Source organism: Crotalus tigris, unplaced genomic scaffold, assembly GCF_016545835.1.
Source record: "Crotalus tigris isolate CLP2741 ecotype Arizona unplaced genomic scaffold, ASM1654583v1 scf7180000018544.1747854, whole genome shotgun sequence".
Taxonomy (NCBI): domain Eukaryota; kingdom Metazoa; phylum Chordata; class Lepidosauria; order Squamata; family Viperidae; genus Crotalus; species Crotalus tigris.
This window is the reverse complement of record NW_024097068.1, coordinates 93,191-106,125: the sequence shown is the minus strand read 5'-3', so window position 1 is coordinate 106,125 and position 12,935 is coordinate 93,191. Positions and strand designations below refer to the sequence as shown.

Sequence of the window (12,935 nt, the reverse complement as noted above, 5' to 3'; positions counted from 1 at the left end):
GACAGCTGATTGGCACTTCTGCGGGCCTCAGCAGAAGCCCCAGGATCAGTGCCATGCTCCAGCTGATTGGAGCTTCTGAGCGGCTCAGCAGAAGTGCCAGGATCTACGCCAGGCTACAGATGATCTTGGAGCTTCTGCTGAGCCCAGCAGAAGCACCGATCAGCTGGAGCCCAGTGCTTATCCTGGCACTTCTGCTGAGCCCTCAAAGCCCTGCAGAAGTGCCAATCAGCTGGAATCTGGCGCTGATCAGGGCACTTCTGCAGAGCCCTGCAAAATCGCCAATCAGCTGGAACCCAGTGCTGATCCTGGCACTTCTGCTGAGCCCTGACAGCTCTGCAGAAGCGCCAATCAGCTGGAGCATGGTACTGATCCTAGCACTTCTGCTGAGCCCTGCAGAATCGCCGATCAGCTGGATCATGGTGCTGATCCTGGCGCCTCTGCTGAGCCTCTAGCCGTCTCTTGCTCAGGCTTATGCCATGCTACAGCCACTTCAGCTCATTCCCCTCCTCTGCTACTTCTCTAGGATGGTTGTGTACCACCAGTTATGCGTACCATCGGTTGAAAAGCCCTGGATTAGAAGACCTCCAAGGTCCCTTCGAGCTCTATTCTATTCTTTACTACTACTACTACTACTACTACTACTACTAGTAGTAGTAGTACTATTACTACTAGACAAGGATATGAGCCAACCAGAGTTTGATGCAACTATATAAATGGGTGACTGTATAAATGTTTCAAATAAATAAATGCCCTTTTTCACCTTTCCTTTTTAAATGCATGGAATCCTTGCCTTGTGCTATTCTGGGTAAAAATAGTAGATTATATAAATATAACTGCAACAAAAACTACAATTTTCAGAGCATAATATAGTCTTGAATTACATAATCTATTACATGGAATTTGACAACCAGCTGATACAAATGAATTCAATATGCCCTTATTATGGCTGAAAGACTGATACTGCAGCATTGGAAACAAAATTGTATGGCCCCTTTCACTCAATGGATTGAAGACCTAATTATATTTGCCACCTATGAGTGGATTCTCTGGAGACTGTAATCTTTGTATGGACAAATATAATGAAATATAGGATTATTTATACAAAGTGCAGCAGCTTACAAAAGTAGTTATAGAAGTGTTTTAGAAATAAATATATCTGTACCTGAATAATATTTGCATTAAATAGGTATACAGAGAATTTTTAACTGTAGGCTGCCAACAATACTTGTGTGTATGCACAATACTTGTCTGTCCCCAAGTGACTATCTTAATCACCAAGATAGTATTATGTGCTCACCTACTTAGGAATAAGTCCCACTGAGTTTTGTGGGAATTAATAAATTTAGGATTGTATTGCTAGCCTGCAGTTCACCTGTGCCTCAAATCCCTTTGGAGGGGGACTTCCTTTGAAGTAAACATAATGTACATGCAAATGGGTTTGCAGTCAGGAAGGAGGAAGAGAGTGTTAAGTGGCATCAGCCAAGCATTCACAATGGAAAATATCTATGATATCAACACTTATCCTAGATATCCCTCAATATATGCATATTATTTTCATTTTGTTTTTGGTGAAGTCTCATAAGTATTATTCCAGATAGGGAATACTGGCTACAAACCAGTACAATTGCAGACAGGACAAAAAAGGTGAAAACCCAGTAACTTAAATGAATTCCTGTGCTGCTGTGTTACTGTTGCTTCTTAAGGAAAAACATTTGAGAAATTAAGCACAAGAAAGAAGTGCAAATACGAGCAGAATTTTATGAACTTTAGTTTTACACAGAGTGAAAAGAAAGACAAATCAAATGGATAGCTGCTGAACGTGAGCAAATATTGAGTCACAGTAGTTTGAATTGTGCAAAATTACAAAGACATCTGGAAACCAAATATCTCCACCTAAAGGACAAACCTCCTGGGTATTTCCAAAGCAAATGGGCAAAATTCCATAAGAAGAAAATAGTATTTTTGCACATTTTTGTGTAACAAGAAAAAATGCCCCAAGGCATAACTCTCTTGGTTAATACATTAACCTATATTGAGAAATTCTATTTTTATTATTCTTTTCTGTATAAGTAGTGCAAATATTAATTTTGTAGTTTCCTTTTAATTTTATTACCAGTTTTCTATCACTGGTATTCTGCCTCTTGACCATAGGTCTCCGAAAAACATTTTATTTTACTAACGCGTTTTGTAGCCTGAAAAATTTTGAAAGTCTCTGATCTAGAAAACTGTCAGAAAGAAAAATTTTAGCTCCATTTCCTAGGGGTAGAGGAACTTTGATATGACATTTCGGCAATCTGAAGTGGTCCTCTTGAGAAACAGATTTGCTATGCAGTCTGCAGTTTTTGAGGGTGCCAGCATTACTATGTGTGGTTTCAAGGCAGAACTTTTTTGCTTCTTTTTTTTTTTTAGAAAGGAACATCCATACAAAAAAGCATATTCTTCTTGATTATATTGTAATAAATGGGCATACCTCATAACTCTGAATCTCAGTTCTATTTTTTCCACCAGGCACAAATAATCAGGACCATTCATTAAGGTTGCATATAAAAGATTTATTCAAGCCTATATATAAGAATCTGGTTAACTGAGGATCAGCACTGAATTGGCACTAGATAAGGATCAACTCCTGTGAGTCCCCTGGACTGCAAGGTGATCAAACTGGTCAGTCCTAGAGGAGATCAACCCTGACTGCTCTTTAGAAGGCCAAATCCTGAAGTTGAAACTCAAGTACTTTGGCCACCTAATGAGAAGGAAGGACTTACTGGAGAAGGGCCTGATGCTGGGAAAAATTGAGGACAATAGAAGAAGGGGACGACAGAGAATGAGGTGGCTGGATGGAGTCACTGAAGCAGTAGGCATGAGCTTAAATGGACTCCAGAAGATGGTAGAGGACAGGAAGGCCTGGAGGAATGTTGTCCATGGGGTCGCGATGGGTCGGACATGATTTCGCAACTAACAATAACAACAAGGATCAACAGAATGCATTTGGAGCACTTGTGGGAATCCAACAATTCTAAGCTAGTGATATGTTTAACTTTACACTTCAGCTCTTCTTTTACATTTTCTGATTTGTACTACTATACTTCTCAAAGACCTTCAAACAATGTTTGATCAGATATTGCCGATCTTTGATGAAAAACTGATCAAGAAATTATATAATTTCTTATTAAATTTGAAAATGGAAGATGAACAAGTGAAAGAAACAATGATACAAACGGCAAAAAACTTTGGATATAATATAAAATTAGAGAAATGGCAAAATCTGTAGGAAAGATATTATAAATTGACTATGGCAACTTCTTATAAAGAGAACTTATATAAATTGTTTTATAGATGGCATTTACCACTGGTTAGATTAGCAAAAATGTTCATAAACATGTCCAGTAAATGTTGGAAATGTAACCAAAAACCAGGCACATATTACCATCTGTGGTGGACTTGTGGTAAAGCAAGAAAATTTTCGGTTAAAATACACATTTGATTAGAAAAAATATTAGAGAAACATATAAAATCTGAACTTTTCTTATTAGGTATAGTACCAGAAAAATTTGATAAACAAAGTATATATCTAACATTGCATGTATTGACAGCAGTGAGCATTGTATTTGCTCAGCAGTGGAAGAAGGAAGAAACACCATCAGATGAAGAGATAATTAAGAAGATATTGGACTGTGCTGAAATGGATAGACTCACACTGAGGATTAAAGAGAAAGAAGATACAGAATATTTTCAAACATTTATTTATTTATTTATTTTCAAATATTTATATGCCGCCCAATCCCAAAGGACTCAGGGCGGTGTACAAAGTTAAAACAATCATAAAACAATAAAATAATACAGTCATACCGCGAGTCCGATCATATCCCGGCCCCCCGGGGACATCAGCCCCAGGCCTGCCGGAACAGGAGAGTTTTCACGGCTTTCTTAAAGGCCGGCAGGGTGGGAGTAGTTCAAACCTCGGGGGGGAGTTGATTCCACCAGGTCGGAGCCACCACAGAAAAGGCCCTTCCCCGAGGGCCTGCCAGCCGACATTGTCTGGCCGACGGGACCTGAAGGAGGCCCAATCTATGGGACCTCACTGGTCTCTGGGAGCCGTGCGGCAGAATGCGGTCCTGTAAGTAACCTGGCCCTATGCCATGAAGGGCTTTGAAGGCGATAACCAACACCTTGAATTGCGTCCGGAGACCCACAGGAAGCCAGTGCAGCTCGCGGAGGATAGGTGACACGTGGGCGTACCTTGGCGTGCCCACAATCGCTCTCGCGGCTGCATTCTGAACCAACTGCAGCCTCCGAACGCCCTTCAAGGGTAGCCCCATGTAGAACGCGTTACAGTAATCCAGTCTTGAGGTGACAAGGGCATGAGTGACTGTGAATAAAGCCTCCCGGTCCAAATAAGGCCGCAACTGGTGCACTAGGCGAACCTGTGCAAAGGTCTCCCTGGCCACAGCCGATAGATGTTGTTCCAGATTTAGCTGTGAGTCCAGGAGGATACCCAAGTTGCGTGCCTGCACTGAGGGAGGTAAATTTGCCCCCCCCCCCAGGACTAAAGATGGACCATCCAGTTGGCCTTTGGGAGGCAAGACCCAGAGCCACTCGGTCTTGTCAGGGTTGAGTCTAAGCCTGTTCACCCCCATCCAGACCCTCACATCTGGAATTTATTTTATCAATGGTTGAAAAAATAGTGTAGAAACTAAGAATATAATTTGTATTACTAAGCAAAACAAAAAGTGACCCAGATAACACAATGTTTATCAAGCACTAATGAAATATAACAATAGAAAATTAATAATATTTTTTTTAAAAAAGACTTCCAACTCAAAAAATGCTGAATTGCTAGATTTGTTTTTCAAAGTCTTTCTTCAAATAGATACTACTCTATCTTAGGCTGTGATTTTCATTTGCAGCTCTTTTTTGCTTGTATTCAAATTTTTCTGATCCATGATCATATTTTAATTCATGAAAAATAAAATTATGAATCCCATTCCTAGACCAATTTTTTTACCTCAAATGAATCAGTGCCACAATATTTGAAATATTTTAAAAAATGTACGTTGCTTCTTTTGTACACAAGATAATCAATCCCTATATGTATCCTATAAAGCATCTAAGGCAATGTGGGCCCCCTCAAAACTTCTTTTTACAGGATTTAATTATTGTCTTTATGCTACTTGGAGACGTGTCTCTAGCTCGTGGTAAGGAGCAGGAGGGAGAACAAAAAAAACCCTGGATCATACAAGTCATCTGTAAGAGAAAGGAGGAGAAAAAGAAATGTTTTTGCAGACACTGGATTGCTATGGAGTAGTAGTAGGAAGTTACTCTGAGAATGTTTGTGAGGTGAGAGAGGAGGCCTCAAGAAAGGGCCATGTGCTTTTAATCAGCTCATGGCCTATACCATGACCTCAAGTTGGCATCAAAGGACTGTTCTGGAGTACTGTAAGCATCAAGCATACAGAAAGGAGGAGGAAGGAACAGAGAAAGAGCCAGGGAAAACAGAGCTAGTGATTATGGAAGCAAAAAGAGAGGAATCTTTCTGCTGCCCTCAGTCTTCCAGCTAGGGGAACAGGAGATAAATTCCCAGGCATCATGCTATTTGCTACTCCAAGAACTATGAGCCCTGTTTCCCATCCATTCCCCTCAATTCTTAACACACCTTATTTATTCACCTGGTAGTGCCCCAACATTCCTCTCACATTTCTCCCTAATATCCTTCTCTATTCCTAAGAGTACAGAACCCAGGAAACTGGATCTCACATTGAACATGAGCAGCCCATGGATCAGATGTCATCATCACTCAATACAACTACGGGCTCCCAAAGAACCCCTAGATTTATGCTGCTGGAATTTGGCTGCAAAGCTGCTAACTGCAGGTAGTATGCAATACATTTTCCTCTCAAAAATCTCTCCCCTCTTTCAAAATAAGATATCTGAACATGAAGTTATTATTTGGATTTGGATTTGAAGAGGAGTTTCTTATTGTATATTAAGCATTCTTTAGAGCTTACATTACAATTTTTATGTTTCTCACCATGATATCTAGGAACTATCGATTATAGAAAGGATCTGGGGATTGCATTGGACAACAAAGCTTCAAGGTATCTACTATTGTCCAAAATTTCCTTGGGAAAATGTTGGCAATGCACTGATTTCCCCCCCCCCCCAATGCCTCTTTTTTCCCCTCTCAAATGTTAACCAATGTCCTTTTAATCCTCTATATCTGATAAAGCCCAGGAAATTTCCTTTTTGTGAAGCTACGGGCAAACAGATTATATTTATATGAATTACAAATTAGTCAAATGCCTTTTTGCAAAATATGTGCAAAGCCAGCCCCCGATTAATTTATAGTTCAGAATACAATGTGAACCAAAGCAACCAGTTTGAATAAACCATAATTTGATTAAACATGTGAGCTTGTCATGCAAACATTGTCATACTGCCATGCCTCAAAAATCATGTGTGACTACAATTTGCTATTTATTTACTAAATTTATATTACACCTTTGCTTATACTCAAGGGAATATAAATAAAGCTGTCCCTTCATATTTTTCACATAACAGCAACTCTGTAACATAGTTTGGATAGAGAATGAGTGAAGGGCCCAATGTCATGCAGTCTTCTTCCATGCCTAAGGAGGGCCATGAAACCTGCATCATAACCATTACACATGAATTGAATCCAAGACCAAAACAAGAACATCTCATCCTTCTTCCCATGGACTTTTCATCAACATTCCTCTAGGCCAGACCCTTCATTCCCCTTCTTGAATATTGGCATGTGCCCATTCACCCCTAATTGAAGCAAGACCTACTTCAGTTCTCCTGTATTAACTGGATCCAGCCAGACTATTAGTTTGGCAGAGACATAAACACTATAATTATCAAATAAAGGAAGACTATAAGAGAAGGAGGAGTATGCATTCAATTTCTTTCATTAAAATTACATTAACTTTCCCTTTAACTCATTGCATTAAAAATAAAACAGAAAAGACTTCTTCTAGGACATGCCTATAATCTAAACACGTATCTACAATGTGTAGCAGACTATTAAGAAGTGAAATTCCCAGATACCACAAAGATATAGCAAGAAATCAGATTAAAATCAACAACATTTTTTTAAAGTGAGTATGCTCATTTTATTTCTATTCTATACAATACACAAACCAAGGATTTGAAAAAGGATTTTCTCTGCATTAAGGCATTGGAAGAGAGACACAATAAATGTTTTAATATTGTGCTTTATTATATGTTTACAAAACGTGGGTCTCTATTTTTTCTTGTGAGTTTTTTTTTTAGCAAATGGAATGTTTTCGGATGGGATGGAAGAAGAATAAGTGGTAAAGAACATGAAGGGAAGAGGATTTTGGATGTCAAATTAAAAAAAATGCAATATAGGTAACTGACTGAAATCTAGCACAGAATTATGATTGCATCTCATGATATTTGTTAAAAGGGCCATTACATGAGAAACCCAATTTTACATTTTTTGTGGCAATTATTAATTGAATGCAATGATTATAAGTAAATGCCATGTTTGTTAAAGCAAATGCTGTAGGTGTGAGCAAACTCACACAATAGGCATTTTTTGCCAGAAAGCAGAAGTAAACACCAGTTTCTGGCAATAAACATTGTAAATTGTAATCACATGACTGTGAAATGCTGTAAATGGCTGTAAATGTTAGCCAGCTGCTGAGCGCCTAAAATATGATCATATAATGGAGAGGGGCCCAGCGTGTCAAAACTTCAAAACTATGATGTAAGTACCTTTTGGAGGGTTTGTCATAACTTCAAACAGTCACTAAATGACCATTCATAGGTCAAAGACTACCTGTAAATCTAAATCACAGTTCTTAAAGAATTGAGTTGATGAACAGATGCAGAGAAGCAAAAGTGTTGTTTTAATTATAAATGAAATAGCAAAAAATTTCTAATTTTTTAAAAAATGTAAACTGGTACCATCTAGGGCAGACATGTCAAACTCTCGACGTCACGTGACGTGGCGCAACGTATCAGGAGAGTTTTGCCATTGCCGGCAATGGACTGGGCGTGGCTTCCCAATGATGCGTCCGACCCGTGGGCCGACAGTTTGACACCCCTGATCTAGGGTGTGTAAGTGTGAGAGAGACAGGGGCAAGACAGAGTATTAATCTAAAGGTTAGTGATAACCGTATGTTATGTCCCTGTTAATGGAGACAATGGAAGAACAGAGATGAAATCTGGAAAAGAATGTGTAAACATTGTGAATTAATTCAATCCAAGAAAAACAATCTGTTAGGTGATATGAATAGATTGGTGGAAACAAGATGAGTATGGAAAATGTTATTGGACTATTTGGAGTCCCAAAACTGAATTAGAATGGTGACTGTTAATGAGTGTTTAAGAAACAAATCTTTTTCTGTAATATACTTCAAGTAATATAATTGAAATTACAGTTTATTCATATGAGTATGTCAAAGGAATTAACATCAATCTAAAAATATCTAGAAATTCAAAGATACAGGCTTTAATTGACTCTCAACCACAGAAACTTGCTGGACAACATTGAGCCATTCTTTTTCATCTCAATTTACTCACAGGGCTGATGCTAGAAGAGCATATCAAATAAAAATACCAGATTAAATAGTATTCAATCTTAAAATATAGGTTTTCTAATTGAGTGCTATGTGGCTGCACTAGTGCCTCTGACTGGAAGGGTACTATTTTTTTCTTATGCCAAAGGAAATAGATCAAGAGTGAATGCAAAAACTACTGAGAAATTAGTTTGTTTAGTATACCTTGAAAGTGTTTGGCAGAATCCTGATTGAATAGATACGAGAAAACACAACGAACAGCATCTGGAAAGTGCAGTGGCCAAGCAGAGGGTGTGAAGCCCAGATTTTGTGCTCTAACAAAAGTATACATGTGAGAAGAAAATTGTATGTTTGTAATTTAGAGAAGTATATAATACAATGAATAGACTTGAATTGTGGGATGTTTAATGCCAAAAGGGAGCAAGTTTGGTTACCAAGTGCACTAAGAGCTGTATAAATTAGAAACAAACCATGGACTATTAAGCAAATTGATCAACACTGAGCAGGGAGGAAATCTTCTTGCTTATTTTAAGGTACTTATCAATAACTATTTAAAGAAGACCTGTAGGGACTTAGAGATGTGTTGATTAAAGACATGAAAGCGTATATTCTTTGCAAATGATGCCATGCTGTTGTTTAAGAATCCAAATAATTTTCAGTAAATGCTAGATAATATAATGCTACGAAGCATATAATGTATCAAAGACCAAAATGAATAATCTCACAGTAGTTATGCGTAAAGGGTAACAAAGAAAGGAAACTGATGAATTTATATACATTGTCAGAACGTTTACGCAAGATGAGAAACTGAATGAAGAAATTTTAAGACTTGAAAATATTTGCCAAAAAATGGATGTGCATTCTTGATTACTCATATTAAGAGCATTTTTCTATCCCCAATGTTAAATGAAAAGAAAGCTGGATGTATCAGTAGTAACATAATAGCAACTGACTGCCATTAGAATGGGTATAATTAAGGAAAGGGGACAATAAATTGGTTATAAATGAATGTAATTTTAATACACAACAGTGAATGGTTGGTATGAAAGAAGAAAGTTGCTTAACAACTGCCACGGAAAAAATTATAAAATCGGGTGCCATCACATAGTGACCTGCTTAACAACCAGATGTTTAACAATGATAATTCCAGGATCAATTATGGTTGTAAGACAAGGATTATCTGTAGTGGAAAAAAGAATGATTTGCAAGAATAAAATGCATGAAATGATACATGAAACCTATTTCTTAAATGTGCACAACCAAAGGCCACTACAAGAGAGACACAATAAATGGTGTAAACTAGTTTTAGCTTTACTAATTTTCTTTTTATTTTATACCCTTTTTTCTGCACTATGTACGATATCTTAAGAAAACAGCATGTTGGTATACATGTATGTGTTAAAAGCAAAACAGAAGCACAAAGCTAGAAGGACTACAACCATCTATTTTGAAATAGTTGAAAAGTCCCTAAAAAAGGAAATGAGAAGTGAGTGTTCAGGGGCATTAAAAACAAATCTTATCAATTATGACTCATAGGCTATACAATCCTTCCCTGTTATACTACTGATTTATCAGAATGCCATTAGGAATCATTTATCCAAACATTTTCTACAAAGAACAGTTAGCAGATAGCTACAACTAACTGTAGAAATAGACTAATTTTAGCAATATAATACCTTTGGTGGTGAAATGTTTGCCTAGCTGCTACTTTAATAACTTTTGGTGCTGACAAACATCAGTTCTCTGTTTTTTTGCTGCTTTTTGTTAGTTCTAATCCCTTTAAACTGTCCAGAGGACTTTCCATAATAAGGCAGCCCATATAGTGTATAAATAAATAAAAGTTAATTTAAATTTTCCAACTCAGATGCCCAAATATTATAAGCATAAAATGCTGCATTCATTCCAATGCACTTCTATTTCATATGTTTTGGAGAATTAGTGGTGTGCAAAACATTTCAAATGCAAAACACTACATGTTAAGTTTGAAATCCTCTGTTCTGAGTTGGAAACAGATGTTCCAATCCTGCCAGAAGTGTTTTGACACTGTTCTGATCATCCCGGAAATGTTCCAAGCCTAAAAACATTGCTTCAAGCCCAAACACCTCTTTCAAATTTAAAACAGAATTGTTTCAACTCAAAAAACTTCTGGAGCTGCTGGAAGACCCAACTTCAAGCTTGAGACAACAGCTTTGAATTTATTGGCGTATCGCTATGGGAAGAAAATCAAAATGGCCTCTTTTTATTCAAACAAAAGCTGATAGCACCAGAGAATTCATCAAGACTGGTTGGGAATTAGAGCAGTCAATCAAACTCACCTTGAGGACACCAGAAGCTGCATGAAGCTACTTACAGGAAAGAGCTTAGATCAGTGATGGTGAATCTTTTAGAGACCGAGTGCCCAAAAACTGGCCCTGCCCCCACTACACCCTCTGTCCGCTCCCGCTCTGCCCCCATCCCCCACCCCGCCTCCCCGCAGGGCCACTCACCGACTCCAGGGCCCGCTGGAAATTGCCCAGGCAGCCCAGCAGCGCTATGACAGTCACGTCCTCTGCCCGCGCCCTGAAACAACAACTGTGCACAATGGGGTGTGAGGGCAGAATCTTGTCTACACTGCCTGGCTGCCATGCCCTTGGCTGTGCTGCTCCGCGTGGGCCACGCTCAGGGGTGACTCTCCTTCAGGGGGGCTGCTGAAGAGGGGGTGGTGGGAGGAGGCGAGGCTGGGGCAACAGCATGTGTGCCCACAGAGAGGGCTCCAAGTGCCGCCTCTGGCACCCATGCCATAGGTTCGCCACCACTGGCTTAGATACTGATCCCAGTTAGATTCTAGAAAATCAAGAATCTTTAAACATCAAATCTATACCTCTTAGAAAGGAGGAGACACAATTAGGCCAAAACCATTATTCAAGTTTTTTTTTAATGGCAACGCTTTATTTTAAAATACTGATACTGTTGAAGCACAATGTATCTGACAGCCACTTTAGTCTAATGGTTAAGGCACGTGAAACCATGACTTCTAGTCCTGTCTTAGCCATGAAAGCTAGCAAGTTACACTCTCTTAGCCCAACTCAATTCATAGGTTTGTTTTTGTGGAGAAATTAGAAGGGGCGTTGTCTTACCTGAACGCCTTTTTTCAGCATGGAGATGGAGAATCCACCAATGGGTTAGCTCTGTCTTCCTGCCCATTAGACCAAGTCAGCCAAACTTGCCATGCCTGTCCTGGGCTAGGACACACCCAGTCTTGACAAGGGCGAAAGTAGCTGACGACAGTCCAACGTATTGGCTCCCAGACTCCTCACATGGCCTAACTGACCCTAAGGGTGGGAGTGGATTCTCCATCTCCGTGCTGAGAAAAGGCGTTCAGGTAAGACAACGTCCCTTCTCCATCACAGGAGATGGAGAATCCACCAATGGGACATATCAAAGCCTTACTGTCCCAATGGGAGGGAAACAGAGGAGGCCGGAGCCACGTCCCCAGAAGCCACCTGCTGAAGAACTCTCCTTCTAAAGGATGCGTCCGCAGATGCAAATCGGTCTATCTTATAATGCCGTACAAATGGGGAAGGCGAGGACCATGTCGCTGCCCTGCAAACCTCCTCTATGGAGGCCTGTGTGGCCCATGCCTCAAAGGTCGCAGCACTGCGAGTGGAATGTGCCGTGACATGACGTGGCACTGGCAGGGAATGTGACCAGTACGCCTCCGCAATGCAAGCCTTATTTCACCTGCCTATGGTTGAAGCGGACACCCTCTGTCCACTAGAGGCATGGTGAAAGGAAACGAAGAGGGCTTCAGACTTGCGGAAGGGCACCGTTCACTTGATATAGTAGTGTAACGCCCTGCAAATGTCCAGTGTGTGCCACTGCCGTTCCAAGGCATGGGACGGATTAGGGCCATAGAACCTGTGCTGGCTGGTCAACAGGGGCAGGGATTTTATTCCATCCTCTTTGTGGTTCCCAAAGCCTGGGAGGATGGAGGAAGATTCTAGACCTCAAAGGTCTGAATTCCCATATTGCATACAGAAAATTCAAGATGGAAACATTTCAGTCCATCCTGGGCAGCGTAAGGAATGGGGATTTCCTGACGTCCATAGACCTCATGGAGGCGTATCTCCATATCCCCATATCCCCATCCTTCCCGACTACCGGCAGTTCCTCAGGTTCTGTTATGCAGACTATCACTACCAATATAGGGCCCTCCCATTCGGCCTTTCATCAAGGGTGTTCACCACAGTTTGGTTGACTTGGTCTAATAGGCAGGAAGAGAGAGCTAACCCATTAGTGGATTCTCCATCTCCTGTTCTGGAGAAGGAAGAAGGAATATTAGATATGTTTGCGACCTTGGGCTATTTGTAAAAATATTAAAAGCTGGATACA

At 39.9% G+C, this 12,935-nt stretch overlaps 1 protein-coding gene across 3 annotated transcripts in view; it reads right to left on the bottom strand.

Annotated features, from left to right (window-relative positions):
* Window positions 1-12,935, bottom strand: part of RARA (retinoic acid receptor alpha) — a 248,084-nt gene that overhangs the window by 159,681 nt on the left and 75,468 nt on the right. The window lies entirely within an intron of this gene.